Below are 21792 nucleotides of genomic sequence, written 5' to 3' on the forward strand. Positions count from 1 at the left end.
GGTTGTTTGCAGGTTCTGGCTATTAAGAATAAAGTTGTTGTGAACATAGTTGAGCAGCTGTCCTTGTGGTATGATTGACCATCCTTTGGGTATATACTCAAGATTGGTATAGCTGGGTCTTGAGGTAGATTGATTCCCAATTTTCTGAGAAACCACCATATTGATTTCCATAGTGGCTGTACAAGTTTGCACCCCAACCAGCAGTGGAGGAGTGTTCTCCTTGTTCCACATCCTCTCCAGTATGAGTTGTCGCTTGTGTTTTTGAACTTAGCCATTCTGACAGGTGTAAGATAGAATCTCAGAGTCATTTTGATTTGTATTTCCCTGAAGGCCAAGAATGTTGAACATTTCTTTAAGTGATTTCCAGCCATTTGAGATTCTTTTGTTGAGAATTCTGTGTTTAGATATGTAACCCATTTTTCAGTTGGGTTATTTAGTTTGTTGATGTCTAGTTTCTTGAGTTCTTTATATATTTTGGAAATCAGCCCTCTGTTGGATGTGGGGTTGGTGAAGATACTTTCCCATTCTGTAGGCTGCCATTTGTCTTATTGACAGTGTCTTTTGCCTTACAGAAGCTTTTCAGTTTCATGAGATCTCATTTATTAATTGTTGATCTTAGTGTCTACCCTATTGATATTCTACTCAGGAAGTTGTCTCCTGTGCCAATGTGTTCAAGGCTATTCCCCCCTTTCTCTTCTATTAAGTTCAGTGTATTTGGTTTTATGTTGAGGTCTTTGATCCACTTGGACTTGAGTTTTCTGCAGGGTGATAGATATGAATCTATTTGCATTCTTCTACATGACAACATACCAGCACCATTTGTTGAAGATGCTTTCTTTTTTTCCACTGTATAATTTTGGCTTCTCTGTCAAACATCAGGTGTGGTCTCAGAGTCTGCAGCACATCTGTCCAGGCCCTTCTGACTTTCAGCATCTCCATTGAGAAGTCAGGTGTAATTCTAATAGGTCTGTCTTTATATGTTATTTGACCTTTTTCTCTTACAGCCTTTAATATTCTTTCTTTGTTCTGTGTGGTTAGTGTTTTGATTATTATGTGGCCAGTGGACTTTTTTTTCTGGTCCAGTCTATTTGGTGTTCTGTAAGCTTCTTGTACCTTTATAGGCATGGCCTTGTTTAGGTTAGGGAAATTTTCTTCTATTATTTTGTTAAAAATATTTTCTGGATCTTTGAGCTGGGAATCTTCTCCTTATTATATTCCTATTATTTTTAGGGTTGGTCTTTTTGTAGTGTCTTAGATTTCCTGGATGTTTTGTGTCAGGAATTTTTTAGATTTAACATTTTCTTTGGCTGATGAATCTATTCTACAGTGTTTTCAACACCTGAACTTCCCTCTTCCATTTCTTGTATTCTGTTGGTGATGCTTGCATCTGTAATTCCTGTTTGATTACCTAGATTTCCCATTTCCAGAATGCCCTAAGTTTGTGTTTTCTTCATTGCTTCTGTTCCATTTTCAGGTCTTGAACAGCTTTGTTCATTTCTGTCTATTGTTTTTTTTCTTGGTTTTGTTGACATTCTTTTAGAGATTTATTAATTCTTCCAATTTTTTGGTTGCCTTTTCCTTGATTTCCTTAAGAGATTTATTCATTTCCTCTATAAGGACCTCTTTGATCATCATAAAGTCAGTTTTAAGGTTGTTTTCTCGTGTTTCAGCTATTTTTAGAATATTCATGGCTTGCTGTAGTGGGACACCTGGGCTCTGGTGGTGACATATTTCCCTGGCTGTTGTTGTTTGTGTTCTTACACTTATGTTTAAGCATCTGGGATTTGGAGTGATTATAGGTCTAGATGCCAATTTCTGGATTTGTCTTTGTTGGATGGGTGTTTTCTTCCTTGGTTTCTGTTTCCTCTCTGGTCTTCTGGTTACTGTGCTCTGCCTGCATTAGAGGCTGGGCTTCTGATGGCCTGGATGGCCTCTATTCTAGCAGGGGGTTGCTTCCCAAGTTTGGAGCTGACGTTCTGGCTATATGTGTGGTCTCTGATCTGGTCAGGGGTCATCTGGGGTTCAGATGCTGGCCTGGCCTCTGGTGGGGTGATAGGCGTCAGCCAGAGGTATGGGCCAGGATATGGAGGTGAGGAGAAGAGGGAAAGTTGAAATTATGCTGGGCAAGTGAGGGCAGGGTGGGAGGATGATCTTACCTGGGGTTCAGGATGCTGGCCTGGTCTCTGGTGGAGTAGGAGGCTTTTGCTAGAGGTGTGGACCAGTATATGGTGGCCTTGGCAAAACTTTTATTTCTAGGACTGACATGGCCAAATTGCACCAGACTAAATGTTTTATGGAATAGAATAACATTCAAATTGGAGGAAAGAATCATATATTTAACTACATACATATACAGATATTAGAAAATAATTTTGATAAGGTTATTAGGCACTAGAGTAGATGTAACCTTGACTGAATACTTAACTGCCTCAGGTTTTCTTACCTTTAAAATAGGAAAGTCAGAGATGATTTCTATCTCATAAAATTGTTGTAGAAATTAATTGAGTTGTGGCATAAGAGGCAATAATTAGATAAGCAGAACTTGTCATTTAATGTTAAAAACTGACAAGATGTACCACCATGTCTTCATTGTGTTTGAGTTGTAATACACACACACACACACACACACACACACACACACACACACACACACACACACGCACACGCACACATACACACAGACTTCTTGAAGAGGACAAATGACCAACCAGTGAACAAATAAGAAACTTATTAATCATTAGAAAAAGGAATACTAAAATCGTAGTGAGGTATGACCTCACCCTTGTTAGAACTGCTGTTATAAAATGATGAAGACACCAAGGTCTGGTGAAATGACAGCAAACATGGGACTGTCATCCACCGACGATAGGACTGTAAGCTAGTTCAGCCATTCTGGACAGTGGAAGTGCTTTCAAGAAGTTAAAAACAGAACTATCATTTTGATCTATCAATTTTATTGCAGACACACACACACACACACACACACACACACACACACACGAAGGAAATGAAATCAGTATGTTGAAGAGACATCTGTATTCTATTTTCATTACTATATTATTCAGAATAGCCATGATGTCAATCTAAATATGCATCAACAGATTAATGGATAAAGAAAATGCAGTAGATAAGACACAATAGAATACTAGTCAGTCTTGAAAAACGAAATTTTGTAATATGCATCAACTTGGATGAACCTGGAAGATATTTATTATCAACTTTACTAATCTCTCTCTCTCTCTCTCTCTCTCTCTCTCTCTCTCTCTCTCTCTCTCTGTAGCTCAGAGTTTGGCACTAAGTGTCTTCCTTTGGTATTCTTCACCTTATTTTTTTTTATTTATTTATTTTTAGATAGGGTCCTACTATGTAGTTCTGGCTGGCCTGGAACTCACTATGTAGCGCAGACTGGCCCCGAATTCAAAGCGATCCACCCTCCTCTGCCTCCCGAGTGCTGAGATTACACAGCTTCACCTTACTTTTATAGATAAGCTCTTAAACAGGAATCTGGGGCTGTTTTGTCCAGTCTGACTGGCCAGTGAGCTTCTGGAGTCCTCCTGTCTGCCTCTCACTGCTGGGATTACAGGTGTGTGCTCCCATGCCTGACTTAAAAATGTGAGCACAGGGCTTTTGGTCTCAAGTCTTCACGCTTGTGCAGCAAGTGCTACTCACTGAACTGTCTCCCCAGCACCTGGAGGATATTATATTGAATGAACAAAGCAGGCAAATATTGCATTCTCTCTCTTATATGTCGAATAAAAACATGTTGATTTCATGAAAGCAAAGTTAGAATGGTGGTTACTAGAGGCTGGGGATGGGGGAAGTAGGGAGAATGGGAAGATGTTAATAAAGGAATATAATTTTTGAGTTAGAGGTTATACATTCAAGGGATTGCTTGTACAATGTGATTGCATGTATTAGTTATTTTTCTATGACTGTGATAAAGCACCATGACCAAGACAACTTGCAGAAGAAGGTGTTTATTTAGTTCCAGAGGGCTAAGAGTCCATCTCCGTTGTGGCAGGAAACATGGCAATGGAAGCAGAACTTGAGAGTGCACATCTTAAACTGATACCAGGAAGCAGAGAGAATGAACTCGAATGGTCCAAGTCTTTACACTCCCCCTGTGGCGTTCTTCCTCCATCAAGGCTGCATGCACCTCCTAAGTCTGCCCTAGGAGACCATCAACTGGGGAAGTATTCAAATGCCCAGGAATATGAGGGACATCTCATTTACAAAGCCACATTGTGTTAGGTTTTGTTTGTTGTTGCTGTGGCAAAATACTTGAAACAACTTGAGGGGAGGAGTCAACTTTGGGTCACAGCTTTGGTGGTTTGTCTGGCATTCCTGACTCCCATTGGTTCTGGATCCACAGTGAGGCAAAATATCATGGCAATGGGGTTGGTGCCAGAGGCTACTCATCTCCTGGTGAACAGGAGGCAGAGAAGGAAAAGGACTGTGACTTGGTTAGTTTTTATTGTCAACTTGACACATATTAGAGTCTTTTTTTCAAAACAAAAACAAAAACAAAAATGCCTTGATCAGATTGGGTAGTGGGCATGACTGTGGGACATTGTCTTGACTGATAATTGATGTAGGAGGGTCCAGCCCATTGTTGGCAGGACCACTTCTAGGCAAGTAGTCCTGGCTCTGTAAGAAGGCTGGCTAAGCATAAGCCAGTGGGTGACTGTGTTCTCGAGTTCTCTCTGTGGCTTTTGCATTCATTCTTGCTTGTTTTCATTTTGACTTCCTTCAATAATGGATTATGACCGGAAAGTAGAAGCCAAACAAACTCTTTGCTTCGTAAGTTGTTTTGGTCAGAGTGTTTTTCACAGCAACAGAAACTAAACTAGAACAGATTAAGAACATGGGCTAACCTTCAAAGGTGCTCTCCAGCGGTCTGCTTTGTCCATTAGGTCCCAGTTCCTAAATTTCCTCCCAAATAAGATCCACAGCAGCTGTGGATCTGATAGACCTGAGAATCTCAAGGAAAAAAAGACCAAATCCACGACTGTTTGATTAAAGCAAGCTGAATTTTGGGGTGCACCCAGGACTGGCCAGCTGGCTGTTTCACCCTAAATTGAGATTGAGAGAGGAGCCCTTGCTGGCCTCTTGAAGTCCCTTTTATAGGAGAGATAAACTGTTTACAGAGGCAAGAGAGGTGACTGTTATACATTGTTTGTGAGATACAATGAAAGGGAAGGAATAGGGTAAGGATGTACATCATGTGAATGGGGTCTTACGTTTAGGGTGGGTTGAAAAACATGTTGTGCAGTTTACATCAAATGTAAGAAACAGGAACTTATACTTAATTACAAATAGAAAGCTTAATTTGCAAGGGCTTAACACAGGACAAACAAGAACTTACTCTCAACTGTCTTAACTGTAAACAGAAACCTTAACCTGCAAGGGATATCATTTCTGTTTCAGTCTCACAGATCAGACATATAACACATGAGCTTACAGAACATTTCATGTTCAAAGGACGCTTCCAGCTCATGGCCATTTCATTAAAAAAATTCAAGAGTTTCCAAAATATTAGTGTATTTTTCAAGATTTATTTTATTTTTATTTCATATGTTTTTTTTCTTGTTTGCATGTATGTATACTACATGCATGCTTGATGACCACAGAGGTCAGAAGAAGGCATGGAATCCCCTGGAACTTAAGTTAGGATGGCTGTGAGTCACCGTGTGAGTAATAGGAACTGAACTCAGGCTCTCTGCACCAGCAACCATTTCTTCCATCCCAATCTTAATGGTTTTGATTAAGAAGTCCAATTTCAAAGTCTCTTCTTGGACTCAAGGTAGGTGCAGCCACTTGAGAAATCAAAAGATAATTATACGACTATAAGAAACTATACTACAGAATGAATAGTCTCACTCTAAAAGAGAGGAATAGGAGAATTAGAAGGAAGGATTCTACTGGAGAAGGACTGAAACCTTGTAGACCAAATACTAAATCCTGTAGCTCCATGCCTGACATCTGCCTCTCTTGTGGGCTACCTATACTTATCATCTGTGCATTCTCAGTGAACATTAATGTTTTCTAATACCCTATGGTCTCCATGTTACCAAGAACACTTCACCTTCCTATTTTTTACACATTGTACCTTTAGGGGCTGCCTGCATGGTCTCTGATCCTGTCACATATTTGGAATCTGGGTGGAAATCTCCAATCCTCCCTAACTCTTGAATTATGGATACCTGCAAAACTAGCATTCAGTGGACATTGCCAAAGCTTGCTGCAAATCTGAATGGTATCTGAAACTCTTGGATAATGGCCTCATTGGTTTCTGAGCATCTGGGTTGCTGAACATGGTAAAATGAGTCTTGGAGAAACAACTTCCCAAGTGGTCCTGTGTAAGTAAGCATGTTAAGCATGAGAAGTGACCCAGACATGCTCTTTTCTCAAAGGATAATCTTTCCAATGAGTTTACACTCTTATACCCTTCAGTCTGTGATGGGTGGGGTCTGGACATTTCCTAAAATGCCTTTGAGGCATCACTCCTGTTGTCCTAATGCAAAAATATTTTGGGCTTCTTTTTTAATGTTATTAATCTCTTCATAGGCCATGACTTCCTTGGTCTTAAGTTTACATTAAATTTCTTGACCAAACCTCTAGTTTGTCTGCCTACTTTCCCCCTCATATAATTTTGTATTGATTCTTTGTGAATATCACATCATGTACCCCCAGCCCCTCTCATTTCCCAATTCTTCCATATCTACCCTCTACTCTTGTAACCACCCCCCAAAAGAAAATAGAAATAAAAAGTCTCAGTGGAAGCTGTGGTGTCACACAGTATGTCCTTTTGTCCAACCAGCTGTACTTGCAAATGTTTATGGCAATGAATCATTGGTCTGGTTCGAGGCCTCTGGCTTCTGCTACACCATCAATACTGGACCCTCACTGAGACTCCTCTTGGATATCCTGTTGTTGCCCTGAGTCATGGAGATCCTGCAGCTTTGGTTCTGCAGGACTGGTCCTTTCACGTGTTTCAGCGGCTCATAGATGGGATAGGGGTTGGGGTGGGCCAGCTCAAAGTCCTGGATCTGGGCCTGAGTAGTAGCTGAGCTGGTCATCTCACCAGCTTTTCAGAGCCCACTGGGGCCAGCTCTCCCCATCGCCCAGGCGAGGAGCAGGACCAGCTCTCCCACACCCGTGCCCATGGTTACCTTTCCAAAACTGCCCAGGCGAGGGATGAGACCATCTACTCTACTTTTTCCTCCCAAGTCTCACTGTACTTTTAGAGGAATAGGAGTTGACTCTAGGTTGTGTCAAGTTGACAATAAATACAGCTGGCTAAAAGCAGGCAGTAATAATCGTGTCTTATTCTGAATACCGGACTGCCTTGAAATTTGTTCTGCCAGACCAGTTAGACAGTCACTTTTCCATTAGCCTCAGCACCAAGTCTCAGGACATAGGTAAAACGCAGGCAAGTTCTTTGGCAGAATGTAACAGGAATAGCCTCTAGTCCAACCCCACTAAAGTCCTGGTTTTCACCTGAAACTTCGTGGCACAGTTTTTGCTGCCAGCCTTCTTAGTGGCATTCTGGTCTCCTAAGCTCCCACCAGATCACCCATTAAGCTCTGCTCAGAGCATTCTAGGCTTTCTCCACCTCACCCAATTCCTCCAATATGTTCAAATATGTTCCGAAGGTTTCATAACAAACGGTCAGGTTTAATCATAGCAATGGCAGTACTGACAGTAACAAATTTCTATTAGTTCTTCTAACATTGAAACAGTATCCTCTAGAGACAACTTCAGGAGAGGAGGAAAAAAAAATCTGCTCATAATTTCAGAACTTTTATTTGACAGCCCTTGGCTCTGCAAAGCAAATGAGGAAACAGACTATCGCAGAGGCAGGGGCATGCCACAGAGGCTGTTCATTTGCAGATGGGAAGCTAAGAAAGGAGAAGAGGCTGGGGAAGAGACAAAAATTTTCAAACATACTCCTCTTGTGACATACTTCCTCCAGCTAGATCCTACCTCCTAAAGTTTCCACTATCTTCAAATTGATGCCTCTAGCTGAGGAGTGAGTTTTCAACACAACTTTCAATAAGCCTGGAGGGGACACTTCATATTCAAACCATGAAAGTTATTATAGTTAATAAAAATGTGTCACACTTATGAGAATTGCTAAAAAAGAGTAGATTTTAAATGTTCTCATTACAAAAATTGGTAAGTACATGAGGTCATGCACATTTTAATTAGATCAATTTAGCCATCCCAGAGTGTGCATATATTTTAAGTCCGCGGTAATGATAAATGCATATTTAAGGCATCACAGTACATAACAACAGATACCCAAGTCCCTCTGAAATAGGAATATATGCTCATGGTTTATGTATACTCATCGATCATTGTGCTTTGTTGATTTTCTTTGTCTTTTCCGTACTGACTGTTTCCGTTTCTGTTACCAGGTTCCTCTTGTCATTATCCAATATCCTGCTACATACAGCATGTCATCCGTTTGTTTGCCACTAATTGCCTAATAAGAAACTTAAAATTTCCTAGTAGACACATTAAATGAAATAAAAAAGTATTTATATTTAACAATACATGATACTTAACTCAAAATCATAAACTATATTAAACATGTAGTCAATGTACAAATATTAATGATATATTTTATATTTTTTCATATCAAGTCTTTGAAATCTGGTATCTTTTATGTTAATTATCAGATATTTAGTTTAGTTAGAATTTAAATGTTAAGTTTTTTTTGTTAGATTTTTATTCCTTGTGTGATTTTATGAAATTTATAACTAAATATATAGAAGTTATTCCATACATATTTAAGTTCCCCAATAATTGAAATCAGTATCAGTTTTTAAGTTAAAGCTGGTTGAAGTTAAATTAAAAATGCGGCTCCTCATCTCATTGGCGTGTCTCAAGCGGCTGGTAAGCACATAGATGGCTTGAGATGTTGCTGGGCAGCACTAGCGCAGGTGCTTAGTCCTAGTTAGGGTTCTACTGTTGCCATGAAACACCAGGATCAAAAAGCAAGTTGGGGCTGGGCGATGGTGGTGCACACCTTTAATCCCAGCACTCAGGAGGCAGAGGCACCTGTATCTCTCCCAGTTCCAGGCCAGCCTGGTCTACAGAGTGAATTCCAGGACAGCCAGGGCTGTTACACAGAGAAACTCTGTCTCAAAAAGAAAAACCAAAAAAAAAAAAGCAAGTTGGGGAAGAAAGGATTCATTTGTCTTACACTTCCATATCAATGCTCATCATCAAAGGAAATCTGGACAACACAAGCAGGTCAGTGACCTGGAGGCAGGAACTGATGCAGAGTCATGGAGGATTGCTGCTTACTGGCTTGCTCATCGTGGCTTTCTCAGCGTGGCTTTCTTATAGAATCCAGGTCCAACACCCAGGGATGGCACCACCCACAATGGGTTGGGTCCTCCCCCATTAATCACTAATTAAGAAAATGCTCTACACTCATGAGGGCTCACAGAGTCTGAACCCCCAACCAGAAAAGTTTAATGGGACTGACTTGGGCCCTCTGCACATGTGTTGCAGTTGTGTGGCTTGGTCTTTTTGTGGGACTCCTAACAGTGGGAGCAGGGGGCTGTCTCTGACTCTGTTACCTGCTTTTGGGACCCTTTCCTCCTGCTGGGTTGCCTTGTCTAACCTTGACAGGAAAGGAGGTGCCTAGTCTTGTTGTACCTTAATATCCCATTGCTGACTGATATACATGAAAGGCTTGCACTTTTCTGGAGGGAAGGGAGAGGAAGTGGATGGGGAAGGGGAGGAGAGACTGGGAAGAGAGGAGGGAGGGGAAACTGTGATTAGGCTGGAAAAATTAATTAATTGATTAATTAATAAAAATAAAAAATAAACTGTAAAAAAAGAAAAGAAAATGCTCTCCAGGTCTGAGCAGCCTGATCTTAGGGAGGCACCTTCTCTATCGAGGTTCCCTCCTCTCAGGTGACTTTAGGTTGGGTAAGGTTGACATCAAACTATTCAGCATACTTACGGAACACCTCTGATTTGCGAAAAGCCGCAGGGTAGAAATAGCTCCAGGAGGCATGGTGCCTTGTCCCCTGGAGAATGGGGAATTGAGAGGAGCACAAAACACAGTAGTGTGAGAGACTGCGTCTTTTTCTCTTCCCACAAAATGACTACGGCTAAAAGGACTATTTTTGTGATTCTTTTTGTGTGAGTGTCCAAGATGTGTGGAGTTGCGACAGTCTAACTTCTCTATACATGAGCTATTATTGTATATTTCACGTTTATACGTGTGCAGCACTGTGCACAATTGATGTTCGTGTAGCTGGTTTTCCTGAGTAAATAAAACACTTTCAATTTAAGCGTGAGTTTGATCACGTGGCCTCATCATTCCTAATGCTCATTTGATTTTTTTGCTAAAACGTGTACATTTCCTGGTTACTTTAACTCTCCCTACTGTTGTTAGCTTCAGATTTCTGTTTCTTCTCATCCTTCCAAGTACGCTAGCCTATTTTTCATTATTTTCTGCTATTGAGCCCAATGTTACACAGAAAAGTTGATTTGTTAATTAGTTTAATCGTCTCTTTTCATAATGGCGGGGTAGGAGTGGTGGAGAAGCTTGTTATCAATCCGCGCCACTGGTAAGCAGTAATTACAGATAATGACGCCTTTGTCTTGCTGCATTCTGAAGATTGTCTTGAACTCTTCACTGAATTAGCAAATGGACTGTCGGCTGAATTCTCCCCTGGTTTCTTCTCCAACTTGTCCTCTACTCTCCCCGCAATGAAACAAAATTGCAGCTTGTTAGGTGGAAGCGCATTTGAAGTCTCAATTTTCCTGAGCATTCAGCGCTTCCACAAAGTACCAGGTGCTCAGCCGGCCACAGCCCTTGCCTTTGGCTTCAGATTCCTACTCAACTGGCATCCTACAAGTCTTTGATTTCTCCTTTGCTTGAAGAGGCCTCGGTTGTCTTGACAGCAGCGCTAAAGCTTTGCCCTTGTACTTTGATACACATTGTGGTACAATCTAATAATTAAAGTCATTTGTCAAGAAACAGGGCATTCACACTTTCCTCTGAAGAGACTGGAACAAACCAGCAGATTTCATGTGGATAGAAGCCAGAAGGACAGCCACCGTCACTTAAAAATATGCCTGGAATGCTGAGCCCAATGGAGTTTATAATCTAAGTTGTATTTTTTTATGTCTGATTTTCAAGTAGGGGAACATTTCACTCCTGGGTGGGGGTGTTCTGCAATGTCTGGGGATGTTTCTGGTTCTATAACTGGGAAGGAAGGGTGCTACTGGCCTTTAGTAACTAGAGGGCAGGATTCTGCTTAACAGCCTGCAATGAGTAGGGAAGTCTTCACAGTAAAGAATTTTCTAGATTGACAATACAGTGTACATTTGATCCCTGTTCCCAAGAGTCATTAATATACAGTAACCTAGAGAGTGATTTGTTTTGTACGAAACTTGGAACTAACTGCAAGGAAGATGGATTTTCCCATGCCCTGCTGTGGGGACTCCTTATGAACAAACAGTAAGGATCAATAATAATAAAAACCCCATCCTTATAATTATAGTAGAAACTTGCATTGATTTTTAAATGTAGGAAATATGCTAAACACTGACATGCTTCAGTTACGAACAAATTACCTGAGATAACTGCACCCTTTTACCAGGGAAAAGATGAAGTCCATGAATGCTGTAACCATCTCCATTTTGGCTAAAGTCTGCTTGTGTGTTTCACCTTGTAAGACTAGCTTCCATTCTGGGAGAGCAGTAATGTCAAAATTTGAAGTCAATTCCAGTCTTATTGACAGCAACTTGGAAAGAGTCAGACATACATTTTTTTCTCATCAAAGTAAAGTGCTTGTTTGAACAGACTCAGTTTACAGGGGCCTGTGGATTGATGTGATAACCTTGCCACTGATGACTACCATCTTTTGTGAATATCAGTGACATAAATACCAGTCTATCCCAGGCCCTTAGGCCTGACACGGTGGAGGGATGACACAGCTTCTTTACACACCCATAGGGTCAATAATAGAACAGTGATGTGTTGACAAGCAGGATCCTTTGAATGGGTACTCTTCATGAGAGATGGTGAAGTTTTATCCTCTTGATGGAAAATTCCTGGCTAAGGCTCTAGGGAACACATGAGTGTTTTGTTGCCTAGAGTTAGAAATTATGTTAGATGATGTCTGAAGGTTTCTTTTTTAATAATCCAAATTTCTGGTTCAATGCTTTTGGAGTTTGTGCAGCCTCACATTCCACAACTCCCTCCTCTTCATGTGTCTTCCCCACCTTGGTTCCACCCATTGCCTTCTTCCCCGCCACCTCTAGACCAGCACAGCAGCATCTTCTCTGCATCCAGCATACAGTACTGCCTTTCAGTCTCTCACTCCAGGATGTCCCGTGCAAACTGAACTTAGAGTCAGCTTTTCATGAAACTGTTTCCTATTGTTCCATAGTAAACCACCTGTTTCTTGACCTTCTTTCCCTTCCATTTTTATGAAATATGAGAACAGAGCAATGCTTTCATAAGGTTAGGTGTTCCACCAGGAGATAAATAGATTTCTATTGTAATGTTGATGGTTTCTGTATCTACTTCTATAAAGAAGTTCTTTACCTCTTTACAGTTTGTGGTGATATTTTGTGCATGATCTGACAAATAAAGCTTGCCTGAAGATCAGAGGGCAAAGCCAGCCATTAGATAGCCATAGAGACCAGGCAGTGGTGGCACACACCTTTAGTCCCAGCACTTGGATCTCATGCCTTTGCTCCCAGTACTTGGGAGGCACACATGCCTTTAATCCCAGCACTAGGGAGGTTGAGACAGGAAGTGATATGGCTGGGCAGAGAAAGGAATTTAAGGTGGGAGGAGAAAGGAGCTCACTCCTTTCAGGTGAGGAGTTGGTGAGGTGGGAGGTGGCTGTGGCTTGTTCCTTTGTCTCTGATCTTTCAGCATTTACCTCGATATCTGGCTCCCGGTTTTTATTAAGACCAATTAGGATTCATACTACAACAGTTAGTGATGATTAGATTATTTAACACTCACTGTGCTTCATAACTTCTTTCCTATCTAATTATACCCTAAGTTTTCTGGACCATACATTTGCCTTAGTCCTTCTACGTTACCCTTCACAATTCTGAGATTTTTGTGAACAAGCAATAGATGATTGCTAAACAGGACAGAGGTGACTGGCTTAGCACCATATATCAGTGATTCCACAGAGTAGGCTTTTCTGCCAGGCTTTTGTACTAGATACTTTTGAACTGATCTACTTTCTTGTGTGAGTAATTCTGGGGACATTCATGCTTCATTTCTGTTTTCCCTCCCTCCCTCCCTCCCTCCCTCCCTCCCTCCCTCCCTCCCTCCTTTCTCACTGTGATGTATGTATATATACATATGTATGTGGGTGCACACACATTTGTGTGCCTGTGTGTGGATGCCAGAGGTTGATATTAATGTCTTTTTTGTTTGTTTGCCTTTGTTTTTGTTTTTCAAGATAGGGTTTCTCTGTGTAACAGCTCCTGCTCTCCTGGAACTCGCTTTGTAGACCAGGCTGGCCTTGAACTTACAGAGATCACTCTGCCTCCCGAGTGCTGGGATTAGAGGCATGCGCCGCCACTACCTGGCCGGTGTCTTTCTTTGTAGTATTCCACATTATTTAGTTTAGAAATGTTTTATTAGCGTATAGTAATTATCAGTAATAACAGTTCTCTTTATGCTATGGTGATACGTGTACATAATGTATTTTGATCATATTCACTCCACCCTCTCACCCCCTCTTACTGCTGTTGTCTTCTTGCCAACTAGCCCCGTGTCTGCCTTCAGGTTCTCCTCCTCTTCTGCAAGGAGGTGAGTGTCACCAGAGTTGTTTACTTGAGTATGGGTGAGGCTTTGTTTACAGGAACTCAGGCACCTTGCCAGTACAGCACTGAAGGAAATATCTTTCCCCCCTTCGCAACTGTTAACTGTACAAACCCTCGGGGAGAGCCCCTCCCACTTTCCTGGCAAGGTTACTACCTTATCTTCTCAGACAGGGTCTCTTCTTGACCCTGGAGTTCATTGATTTGGCAAGACTAGATGGCCAGTGAGCGCCAGGGATCCTCCCTTTCTAGGGATCATCCAGGAAACCCTCAGCCTCCCCGGGGCTGGGTTTACAGGCATGCATGCCATGCTTGGCTTTTTTCATGGGTGCCATTTAGCTGAACACAGGTCCTCATGCTTACACAGTAGGCGCTTTACCTATGGAGCTGTCCCTACAGCCCTTCACTGTCTTTTAAGAGCTGAATGGGACAGAAGAGACAGAGTTAAAATGGTTTAGGAAGAAATGAAGAATGGCTATGAATCTTTCAAAAAGGGTTGCTGAGGTATAGCAACAGCCCCCTCATTTCTTTGTGAGAAGTAGGAAGCAATCTCAAAATGTTAGTAGATATTCTGTTGTCTTTCTCTGCTGTTTAATGTGGCCATGGTTAGGGCCCCTGATGCTGTTCACTGTCAGGATGACTCTTCACCACCTGAGCCCACTCTTCAGGAGAAAGACGCTGTGCGAACAAACTTGTGCGCACTAGAATGGAGCTACTCTCCTGGATTGGGGTGTAGCAGCTCTTTTGCTGATCCCCATTATTTTCCAGAGTTAGCTTTCGCTTTTCTCTCTACCAACTTGGTGTCCTAGGCACAAGTTTTAAGTACCAATGTTGCTTCTTAAGTGAAGTACTCTCCTACTAGAGCTTGGTCGGGTTTTTTAAGGAGTGGTATGGTTTCTCTTGTAGGCTTGTAATTCAGTCCTTAACTATAGCCTGATAACAAGAACTTTATCCATTTCCCTGTTCTGTAGCCACCACTTGTCCTTTAGATCCGGCTGCTTCCTTTGATTCCTGATGTTCTATAGGAAGGAAGAGTCAATGGAGAGAGCAGATATTTCCATTTCTCTTTACACCACGTATGGTGTCTAGATATCCTTTCACTTCTCAGATTTGGACATGGGATTGTCTTTGGCCTGACCAGTAGCTAAGTTAACTTCTGTGAGTACCTAGGTCAGATGCATAAGTTTTGAGGTAGATCTGTGATCTTTTCCTGGCTCAAAACATACATACACAGTACTTGGCTCGAATTGTGCATTATAAACTTAATATGGGTGACCTGAATAGCCTATGTAATTTACCAGAGGAAGAGAAATTGAGTCAGCTTGAATGGCCCAAGGTTTTATGAGATGTTTAAAAGATGTTGGAATGAGCCGGGCGGTGGTGGCGCACGCCTTTAATCCCAGCACTCGGGAGGCAGAGCCAGGCAGATCTCTGTAAGTTCGAGGCCAGCCTGGACTACCAAGTGAGTTCCAGGAAAGGCACAAAGCTACACAGAGAAACCCTGTCTCAAAAAAAAAAAAACCAAAAAAAAAAAAAAAAAAAAGATGTTGGAATGAACTTAATGCTTGTGTTTCCTCCAATCCATGTGCTAAAATCCTGACTTCCAGTGTATTAGAAGGGCAGTTTGGGGAATTTAGGTAAAGAGGGGTAAGCTTTATTATTATTATTATTATCATTAATTTATTTTGATTTTTTGAGACAAGGTTACTCTGTGTAGCCCTGGCTGTCTTGGAACTCACTCTGTAGATCAGGCTGGCCACAAACTCAGAGGTCCATCTGTCTCTGCCTCCCTAGTGCTGGGATTAAAGGTGTATGCCACCCACCACTGCCTTGCATGCTTTATTTATTCTTTAAAGACAGGGTTTCACTGTGTTGCCCTCAGGCACATACTGTATAGACTGGACTGGCATCAGACTCACAGAGATTCACCTGCCTTTGCTTCCCAAGTGCTGAGATGAAAGGTATAATCCACCATGCATGGCCTGGAAAGCTCTAATTTTTAAAAATAGTTATTTTCTCATATATTACATCCTGACTGCAGTTTCCCCTCCCTACTTTCTTCCCAGTCCCGTCCCCTCCATCCCTCCTTCTCAGTTTTCCTTCAGAAAAGGGCAGGCCTCCCAGGGATATCAACCAAATATGGCATATCAAGTTGTATTAAGACTAGGCACCTCCCTTATATCAAGGCTGGACTAGGCAAACTGGTAGGAGGAAAAGGGTCCACAAAACAGGCAAAAGCATCAGAGATACCTTCTACTCCCACTGTTAGGAGTCCCACAGGAACATTAAGCTACACAACCATAACATATATGCAAAGGGCCTAAGTCAGACACATCCAGATTACTTGATTGTTGGTTCAGTCTCTGTGAACACCTATGAATCCAGTTGAGTTGATTCTGTGGGTTTTCTTGTGTTGTCCCTACATTTTGAAATGGCAATGTATGTCCTGTGTTATTTTATGTTAGAAGTACATGGTCTGCTTTTTTGACTTTTATAAACGCCTGGCCTTAGCTTGGCTTGTTTCTACCCAGCTTTTCTTAACTTAAATTATCTCATCTGTGTGTTGCCTCTGAGTTTTTTTCTCGTTTTTTTTTTATTTGTTTTTTTCGAGACAGTGTTTCTCTGTGTAGCTTTGTGCCTTTCCTGGAACTCGATTTGTAGACCAGGCTAGCCTCGAACTCACAGAGATCCATCTGCCTCTGCCTTCTGAGTGCTGGGATTAAAGGTATGTGCCACCACTGCCTGATTGTTCTCTTATTTCTGTAAATCTCACTCTTTTTCCGTGGCTTGCTGTGTAGCTGGGTGTCTGACCCCTGGAGTCCTCCTCCTTCTCTGGCCCCTTCTTTCTCCTCTCAGATTTTTCCTGTCTGTCTGATAGTCCTGCCTATTTCTCTCTCCTGCCTCACTATTGGCCATTCAGCTCTTTATTAGACCATCAGGTGTTTTAGGCAGGCAAAGTAACACAGCTTCACAGAGTTAAACAAATGCAACATAAACAAAAGTAAGACAGCTTGAAATAATATTCCCCAACAATGCCCCCAAAGGGAGTGGCACTATTAGGAAGTGTGGCTTTGTTGGAGTGAGTATGGCCTTGTTGGAGGAAGTGTGTCATTTTGGGGGCAGGCTTTGAGTTCTCCTATGCTCAAGATACTGCCCAGTGTCACAGTCCATTTCCTATTGCCTGCAAGATGGAGGACTCCCAGCTACTGCTCCAGCACCATGTTTGACTATAGGCTGCCATGCTCGCTGCCATGATGATAATGAACTAAACCTCTGAAACTGTAAGTGAGCCACCTCAATTTAATGTTTTCTTTATAAGAGTTGCTGTGGTCATGGTGTCTTTTCACAGCAATAGAAACCCTAATTAAGACAGTCACCCTCTAGAGCCAGGTGGATATCTGTGAGGTCGAGGCCAGCCTGGCTTACAGAGTGAGATCCAGGACAGGCACCTAAACTACACAGAGAAACCCTGTTTTGAAAAACAAAACAAAACAAAACAAAAAAAAATAGACAGTCACCCTCAAAGATTCCAGAAAATTTCCACTGTGCTAGGTTTCTACACTATCCCCCAAATGTCCTCCAATTCCAGCTGTCTCTCCTCACAGTCTCCCTAGACCTAATCCCGCCTGCTTCCATTCCTACCTGCTCCCAGTATACCAACAAAGTCTATTTCCCCTTCCCAGGGAAATCCATGTGTCCCCTCGGAGCCTTCCTCTTTACCTAACTGCTCTGTGTCTGTGGATTGTAGCTTAATTATCATTTGCTTAACAGTTAATATCCACTTACAAGTGAATACATATAACACTTGTATTTCTGGGTCTGGGCTACCTCACTCAGGGTGATTTTTTTCTAGTTGTATCCGTTTGCTTGCAAATTTCATGATGTCATTTTTAAAACAGCTGAATAACTTTCATTGCTCTCCCACTCCGTTCCTGTTCCAGCTCAACCATCCCGTTCCCTTAGGTGCTCATCCCCCATCTGTTTTGTGGAACAATTTAAGGGGTATTGACATTAAGTCTTCTTTGAAAGTTTGGTAAAATTCTGCAGCAAAACCATATGGCCAGTGGACTTTTTTTTTTTTTGACTGCTTTTATAGGTCTGTTTAATTTGCTTATCTGTCTCAATTTAATATCAATAAGTGGTATCTAACATGAAAATTATCCATTTCTTTTAGATTGTCCAATTTGGTGGAGTACAGGTGTTTAAAAGATGTCTTTATGATCCTTTGGACTTTCTCGGTGTCTGTTGTCATGTCCCCCTTTTCATTTCTGATGTTGTTAATTTAGATATTCTCTTTGCCTTTTAGGTAATTTGGATGATTGTTTGTTAATCTTACTGATTTTCTCAAAGAACCAACTCTTTGTTTCATTCATTCTTTTTTTTTTTTGGTTGTTATTGTTTTCATTTTAGTGGTTTCAGCCTTTAGTTTATTTCTTGCCATCTACTCCTTTTGGGTGTGGTTTATCTTTTTATTCTAGAGCTTTCATGTTTTTTGTTAGGTTGTTAGTATGAGATTGCTCCATTTGTGTGTGTGTGTGTGTGTGTGTGTGTGTGTGTAGGCACTTAGTGCCTTCATAAAAACTTTCATCTTTGAACAGCCTTCATTGTGTCACATAAGTTTGTGTATGTTGTGTATTCATTGTCATTCAATTCTATAAAGTATTTAATTTTTTTCTTTATTTCTGTCTTGATCCATTTTTTTGTTCAGTGGAAAGTTGTTCAGTTCCCATGAGTTTTTAAGCTTTTTATTGTTTCTGTTGTTGAAATCAGCTTTAATCCATGGTGATCTGATAGTATGAAGGGTGTCATTTTAATTTTCTTGTATCTGCTGAGACTTTCTTTGTGTCTGAGTATGTGGTCAGTTTTGGAGAAAGTTCCATGAGGTGCTGAGAAGAAGGTATATTCTTTTGTGTTTGGAGAAATGTTCTGTAGATATCTGTTAGGTCCATTTGATTTATAACTTCAGCTAGCTTCAGCATTTCTTTGGTTAGTTTTTGTCTGGGTGACCTGTCTCTTTGTGAGAGTGTAGTATTGGAGTCTTCCACTATCAGTGTGTGGAAGACTGTAGCTGTAACAGTGTTTCTTGTACAAACTTGGGTGCTCTTGTGTTTGGTGCATAGATGTTATGAATTGAAATGTTCTCCTGATGGATTTTTCCTTTGGAGTGTTTGTAATGTTCTTCTGTCCTGGATCCTGTTTTCTCCTAACTCTTTGGATTAGTTTTAGTTTGAGGTCTTTTTTTTTTTAAACCAGATATTAAAATGACTACACCAGCTTGTATTTTATGTCCATTTGCATGGGCATATCTTTTTCAGCCCTTTACCCAGAGGTAATATCTATCCTCAATGTTGGTATGTGATTCTTAGATGCAGCAGAAGGATGGATCCTTTTCCACATCCATTCTGTTAGCCTATGTCTTTTTATTGGAGAATTGAGACCATTGTTGTGGAGACATATCAATGACCAATGACTGTTGATTCCTGTGGTGTGTGTGTGTGCGTGTGTGTGTGTGTGTGTGTGTGTGTGTGTGTGTGTGTGCGTGTTGTACACGCACTTCTTTTCCTTTGACTTTATTGGTCTGAGATTATTTATTCCCTGTGTTTTCTTGTATGCAATTAACCTATACCTTCTACAATTTTCTGTAGGCCAGGATTTGTACATAAATATTGGTTAAATTTGGTTTTATCATGGAATGTTTTATGTTTTGCTGGGTATAGTAGTCTGAGCTGGCATCTGTGGTCTCTTAGAGTCTGCAGCACACCTCTGTACTTTTGGTTTTTAGAGTCTCCACTGAGAATTCACATGCAGTTCTAATAGGTCTGCTTTTTATGCTACTGTTTTTTTTGTTGTTGTTTGTTTGTTCAGAATGGCTTTGGCTATCTGGTTTGTTGTACTTTCATATGAATTTTAAGATTGTGGAATTTCTTTCACGAGTGATTTTTAAACACGTTGGGTGGAACATTCCTGCCTTATCTAGGTGTTGGTAAAAGAGTTAGACAGAATGGTGCTCTAACGTTCTTAGACGCATACAAGGAAAAGGAAAAGCTGTAGAGGGCCTACCAACAATAACTTGAGATGGACAACTGATCTTCATGAGCATCCTGCCATGATTCTAGGCCATTGGCTTTTCTTATTTGCAAAGTAATTGGTTAAACGTCATCTAGCTACCTGCAACCAAACACCACTAAAAACAAAAATCAAACAAAAGATGTTAGGAAAGGTCATAGCCTTCATGAGCAGAAATGATCCCAATGTTTGTTTGTTGTTTCATCCATTCATCCATCCATCCATCCATCCATCCATCCATCCATCCATCCATCCATTCATTCAGAGAAAGTCACAGGTTTTCTTATGGCATTTTCATGCATGCTTTATTGGTTGTAGTATTAAGGCAACTCCACGTAGTTAAAAGGGAGGTTTATTTTGTGGGGTAACTTACAAGTAAAGGGATAGGTTACAGGGTCCGGAAAGGTATACTGCGGTCTAGCAGTGTTCTCTGGAGAACTCTGCTCAATCTACCTCCAGTGTCCAGGATCCAGGAACCAAGAGAGCTGGCACATCCAGATCTTGGGTCTTAAGGGCTCCTGTCTTGGCCCCGCCTTGTAGGCGTGACAGTTGCTGAAGCGTCAATGGGGGTAGTACTTCCAGGTCAAAGCTGAAACAGCTACCCACTACAATGCTCGGTTTTTGCTGTCCCTCCTCTAGCTCCCTCGCCTCCATCATCGCCTTGCTACCCCGATCCTAATTGAACCCTACCACCCCCAACATCCCCCTTTCACTTTCATATCACATGTTCTCTATCACACTTTCTACAGCTCCCATAAAGCCTCTTTTTTTTTTTACCTTTTCTAATGAGACCTTTACTCATTTCTTAGCCTCTGCACACACTTGTTCCCAACTGAATATACATATATAAAAATTAGAAGCTAGGATGAATGTATAAATGAGAACACACTGTTTCTGAGTTTGGGATACCTCACTTAATATAATACTTTTCCAGTTTTCATTCTTTTCCCTGAGATTTTCATGCTTTTATTTTTCTTTGTGCCTGAATAAAATTCTACTATGTATTTATTTGTACTGCATTTCTATTACCCATTCATCTATTGATGGACATGTAGGCTAATTCTATTCCCTTGCTAATGTGAAAAGAACATCAAAAAACATGGATGAGCAAGTGTCTTTGTAGTAAGATGTAGAATATTTCTTTTGTTGAATCTTAGAGATAAATAGTGTTTTATTCAGCATTCTATTTCTGCAAAAAGACACCATGATAATGGTGTTTTATAATATATAGCATTTATGGCTGGAGAGATGGCCTAGCGGTTAAGAGCACTGACTGTTCTTCCAGAGGACCCAGGTTCAATTCCCAGTACCCACATGGCAGCTCATGACTGTCTGTAACTACAGTTCCAGGGGACCGACACCCTTATACAGGCAAAACAACAATGCATAATAAATAAATTAATTAATTAAAAATATAGCATTTTATTGGGGCTTGCTTACTTACAGTTCCAGAGTTTAGCCCTTATCACCATAATGGTAAGTGTAGTGGCACACAGACAGACATGGTGCTGGAGTAGTAGCTGAGAGTCCTACATCTGCATCTGCAGGCATCAGTAAGAGAGAGAACCTGGCTGGCATGGGCTTTTCACAGGCTTTTCGAAAACTCAAAGCCCACCCCCAGGGACACACTTCCTCCAACAAGGTCATGCTTCTAATCCTTTCAAATAATGCCACTCCCTGGTGACCACACATTTCAATCTATGAGCCTATGGGGGGCCATTTTCATTCAATTCAACACAAACAGTGTCTTAGGCTCACATTTCATGACCAGCTAATTGGTGGTTGGTCCTGTCAAGGCTGTGCAAGTTGTTCAACCGATTATCTTTGATGTACTTAAAAAAAATGTTCATAAGACTTGGATACATAGTTCAAGAGACAGTCAGTGTATGTCATACAAAT

Source organism: Peromyscus californicus, unplaced genomic scaffold (genome assembly GCF_007827085.1).
Source record: "Peromyscus californicus insignis strain IS unplaced genomic scaffold, ASM782708v3 Scaffold_5__1_contigs__length_169319896, whole genome shotgun sequence".
Taxonomy (NCBI): domain Eukaryota; kingdom Metazoa; phylum Chordata; class Mammalia; order Rodentia; family Cricetidae; genus Peromyscus; species Peromyscus californicus.